Source organism: Mesoplodon bidens (genome assembly GCF_964165515.1).
Source record: "Mesoplodon bidens genome assembly, chromosome: 16".
Lineage (NCBI taxonomy): Eukaryota > Metazoa > Chordata > Mammalia > Artiodactyla > Ziphiidae > Mesoplodon > Mesoplodon bidens.
Window position 1 is genome coordinate 19,373,463 of NC_138173.1, and position 5,754 is coordinate 19,379,216.

Consider the following 5,754-nt stretch of genomic DNA (forward strand, 5'->3'; position numbering starts at 1 on the left):
CTTTGGGTTTTTTTGTTCTTCTTTCTGTAGTTCCTTTAGGTGTAAGGTTAGATGGTTTATTTGAGCTTCTTCTCGTTTCTAGAGGTAGGCTTGTATAGCTATAAACTTCCCTCTTAGAACTGCTTTTGCTGAATCCCATAGGTTTTGGATCATCGTGTTTTCATTGTCATTTGTCTCTAGGTATTTTTTGATTTCCTCTTTGATTTTATCAGTGATCTCTTGGGTATTTAGTAACGTATATTTTAGCTTCCTTGTGTTTGTGATTTTTACGTTTTTTTTCTCTGTAATTCATTTCTAATCTCATAGCATTGTGGTCAGAAAAGATGCTTGATATCATTTCAATTTTCTTAAATTTACTGAGGCTTGATTTGTGACCCAAAATGTGATCTATCCTGGAGAATGTTCTGTGCACACTTGAGAAGAAAGTGTAATCTGCTGTTTTTGAATGGAATGTTGTAAAAATATCAATTAAATCTATCTGGTCTATTGTGTCATTTAAAGCTTATGTTTCCTTATTTATTTTCATTTTGGATGACCTGTCCATTGGTTTAAGTGAGGTGTTAATGTCCCCCACTATTATTGTGTTACTGTCGATTTCCTTTTTATAGCTATTAGCACATGCCTTACATATTGAGGTGCTCCTATGTTGGGTGCATACATATTTATAATTGTTATATCTTCTTCTTGGATTGATCCCTTGATCATTATGTAGTGTCCTTCCTTGTCTCTTGTAACATTCTTTATTTTAAAGTCTATTTTATCTGATATGAGTATTGCTACCTCGGCTCTCTTTTGATTTCAATTTGCATGGAATATCTTTTTCCATCCCCTCACTTTCAGTCTGCATGTATCCCTTGGTCTGAAGTGGGTCTCTTGTAGACAACATATATATGGGTCTCGTTTTTGTATCCATTCAGCAAGCCTGTGTCTTTTGGTTGGATCATTTAATCCATTCACATTTAAGGTGATTATCGACATGTATGTTCCTATGACCATTTTCTTAATTCTTTTGGGTTTGTTTTTGTAGGTCCTTTTCTTCTCTTGTGTTTCCCACTTAGAGAAGTTCCTTTAGCATTTGTGTAGAGCTGGTTTGGTGGTGCTGAATTCTTTTAGCTTTTGCTTGTCTGTAAAGCTTTTGATTTCTCCATTGAATCTGAAGGAGACCTTTGCCAGGTAGAGTAATCTTGGTTGTAGATTCTTCCTTTCCATCCCTTTAAGTATATCATGCCACTCCCTTCTGGCTTGTAGAGTTCCTGCTGAGAAACCAGCTGTTAACCTTGTGGGAGTTCCCTTGTATGTTATTTGTCATTTTCCCCTTGTTGCTTTCAATACCTTTTCTTTGTCTTTAATTTTTGCCAATTTGATTACTATGTGTCTCAGCATGTTTCTCCTTGGGTTTATCCTGTATGGGACTCTCTGTCCTTCCTGGACTTCAGTGGTTATTTCCTTTCCCATGATAGGGAAGTTTTCGACTATAGTCTCTTCAAATATTTTCTTGGGTCCTTTCTCTCTCTCTTCTCTTTCTGGGACCCCTATAACACGAATGTTGTTGCATTTAATGTTGTCCCAGAGGTCTCTTAGGCTGTCTTCATTTCTTTTCATTCTTTTTTCTTTATTCTGTTCCACAGCAGTGAATTCAACCACTCTGTCTTCCAGGTCACTTATCCGTTCTACTGCCTCAGTTCTGCTATTGATTCCTTCTAGTGTAGTTTTCATTTCAGTTATTGTATTGTTCATCTCTGTTTGTTTGTTCTTTAATTCTTCTAGGCCTTTGTTAAACATTTCTTGCATCTTCTCGATCTTTGCCTCCATTCTTTTCCCGAGGTCCTTGATCATCTTCACTATCATAATTCTGAATTCTTTTTCTGGAAGGTTGCCTATCTCCACTTCATTTAGTTGTTTTTCTGGGGTTTTATCTTGTTCCTTCATCTGGTACATAGCCCTCTGCCTTTTCATCTTGTCTATCTTTCTGTGAATGTGGTTTTTACTGAACTCTTTGGTGGGGCTAATGGCAGACTCTGGGAGGGCTCACGCCAAGGAGTACTTCCCAGAACTTCTGCTGCCAGTGTCCTTGTCCTCATGGTGAGACACAGCCACCCCCAGCCTCTGCAGGAAACTCTCCAACACTAGCAGGTAGGTCTGGTTTAGTCTCCCATGGGGTCACTGCTCCGTTCTCTGGGTCCCGATGCACACACTACTTTGTGTGTGCCCTCCAAGAGTGGAGTCTCTGTTTCCCCCAATCCTATCGAAGTCCTGCAATCAAATCTCACTAGCCTTCAAAGTCTGATTCTCTAGATATTCCTCCACCCGTTGCCAGACCCCCAGGTTGGGAAGCCTGATATGGGGCTCAGAACCTTCAATCCAGTGGGTGTACTTCTGTGGCATAAGTGTTCTCTAGTTTGTGAGTCACCCACCCAGCAGTTATGGGATTTGATTTTAGTGTGATTGCGACCCTCCTACCATCTCATTGTGGCTTCTCCTTTGTCTTTGGATGTTGGGCATCTTTTTTGGTGAGTTCCAGTGTCTTCCTGTCAATGATTGTCCAGCAGCTAGTTGTGATTCTGGTGTTCTCACAAGAGGGAGTGAGAGCACGTCCTTCTACTCCACCATCTTGGTTCAGGTGGCCAAGTGTATGTGACAGTGTTTTGTGTTGTGCCATATAAATAGAAATTACAACTTTCTTCTGTCATTTCCAGGACAGAAACCCAAATTATCCTTTGCTTATTGTTTCTCACCTTGCTTCGTACATCCACAGCTTGGCCAAACCTGTGGATTTTTATGCCTGAAATGTCTTGCCAATTCCTCCCCCTTTTTAACCATTATTATGACTGCTTAAAGTTAATTCCACAATATTTTCCTAGTATTACTCTAGTGCCTCTCCTGTCATTCATTATCAACATTGCCTTTTGTTACCTTCCTAAAAAGTGAACTGAAGCATTTCACTCATTTGCGTGTAACTCTTTCTTTGTTCTCCATTGATTAGAAATGTTTTAGACTAAAACCATATGTGTATCTGTATCCACACATACACACTCACAGTACCTTTGCTTAAGCAGTTGTGCCATTCTGGGATACATAATATATCTGATTTCAATTTTAAAATTGCAACCATTTTCTCACAGGTTTCAAGGTATACAATAGTTGCTGTCAATTGTTTTATGTATTTCTTCTCAATAATATAACTGCATTTCCTTTCTGTCTGTGTTGGCAAGCATTCCCCTAAATGTTTCTATACAAATCAATATTCTTTTTCAAGAAGAGATCTCATAGAGAACCACTTCATTGTTAGTTGTTCATTAGTAGCTCTTTTACTGACAACTTGGATGTATGTGTCTTAATTTTGCAAGTATTTTAAAATTAAAATGACCTCCAAAGCATTTAAAATACTTCCTCTGGCAATAATGTCTGCTTGGAAGCAGAATTCTTAACTCTCTTCCCACAGGTTTTTTCTTTTATGATCCCATACCCTTGGGGGTTTTCTTAATAGTCTGAAATTCCACACTATAATTCATGTTTGTTGAAAGACATCTGAAATCATTGACATGCCTCAGGGTCTCAGGATTAAGTAACTATCAGCTCTGTCCTCATGTAATTGGGCATGCTTAAGTCCATCTCAGAAATTCCTTCTTTCTCTTTTTCCTCCTCCATCCCTCCACTTTCTCTTAGAGGAAATCCATTTATGGTTCAGACAAGTTCTCGAGGGACACATTTTCATCCCTGTGGAAGTACCTCAAGTCAAACTTCAATAGATGAACAATATCTCTTTGTATAAATGACAAAGAGGTAACCGTGAAAGCCATGGTTGATTTTTATGAGATTCTAAGCAAAAACTCAGCCACCCTGGAGAAAGAACGATTCATGTCTGCTGCTTAGGCATTAAAAGTCCTTTAGTCTCCTGTATGCCAGACAGGTATAAGAGAAATGTTGAAAAGTATAGGCTAATCAGTGCTGGCACTATTTCTCAAAAGGTCTTGGATCTTTGAGTTGGACGGCCCACAGAGAATATGTCGTCTAACCTTCTATTCGATTCAGGAATCTCTGACACAGCATCCTTGAGATTCATTCAATGCACCATGAGTCCTTTCTGAAGGGATGAGACCCTAGCTGGACAGCTCCAGTTGTTAAATATAGGCAGTGGTGAGCAGCCACGTGCATTCCCTGAAGCTGCTCTGATGTTTCATAATATTCATGCTCACCTTCTGTGCTCCTATTAGATGTTCTTGCCTTTTCAATTTAACAGTGTTCATTAATTCCTATTTACAGCTTTCAGTATTGCACCTTGAGCTTTTCTCAAATTACTTGAATCTAGTTAGGAACTCAAGGCTCATCAAAATATAGCAAAACCTGAACTTTGGCCCATGTTATCAACATCAAAGACCACATCTCCACACTGAACTTTGAAATTCAGTGGCACTTTCAGTTTCAAACACCATCCTGCTCTCATAAGGAGTTTGATGAAGAATAGAATACACATAGAATACACACCTTTTCCCTCCCATTTTTAGATGCAGCAGTGAAGAGCTAAACTATGTGCGTCAGGCCACACATACGGCTAGAGACACGACTGGGAATATAGCCCAGGAAACTTGGCTCCCAGCCTGGTGTGCTTCTTACCACACGATCATCCTTTCCGACAAATATAAATCCATGTAATACTCCTCCTGATGAAACATGCAGGAGGCAACACACAATGGCAAACTAGACTACTCGGTGTATGTTAAGCAAGTTTAACTGAATAATGTGTAGTTTATAAGATTCCTGTTGCCACAGACTGGAAATATTCCACATTTTGTTAAACTTCTCATGACAAAGGGTATCTGTGCGGGTCCTTTTGTTACAAATTGCCCTAATGTTCACATTCTTGGCTCTTGTCTTGCCAAACACAGGTTTTGCTCCAATGCCATCTTTCTAGGAAGGCACTTCTGATGGTTGACAGCTGCAGCTGCTGCTGTGACATTCTTCATGGCCTCGGAGCTGTGCCCTCCAATATGCTTCCTGAGAGGCTGGGCTACTCTTTGCTTAAAATTTCAACTCTATGCTTCTAAACCTGAAACAGATGTTATCTTGGCTGCTGTCATTTGTCATAAGCTTCTCTATTTGCATTCTATACAAGGCAGGTAAAAGGCAGGTAATTTGCTGCCTTACTCTGTAGAGAAAGGAAAAGGAGAGACAGTGAAACAAGAGAAAGAGATAGAGAGAGACTAAATATATAAATTAGAGGAATAAAGCCACATGGAGACAGAAAGTGCAACCACTTGAGCATCTATTATCCCAATATCATATGCTATAGTTTGACTACTACTGATTTGCTTGGCATCTCTTTTGAATCATATTTGTGGCCACCCAGATTAACTATGTGAGCTGATCTTTTGAGTTAATATCAGCTTGCTCTTTTCAGCTCCCATGTCATTTACTGTCTTAAAAAAAAATTTACTGCTTGTTACTCAACCTTCTGTGTTTTCAAAAACTCACAGTCCCTTTTTTTTTTTCTCTTTTTTTGTATGGGAACCAGGAACTAGAAAGCATTAAATGAGGAAAATTAACCAGTCACAGAAAAGGTGGAAGCTCAGAGAAAAAAGGGTTTGTCTTTTATGGTTTGTACTTTGTAAGCTGTGGGTGTGACTCAATTTCCTCACCACCCACATAAAAAGGTTGCCACCCAATCACTGTTTTTTCTATCCAAAACCCCTCCCCTTTGATTTTGGCTAAGAGAGACCCTAAGAAAGACTGCCCTTTCTGGACGTTGCAGACTGT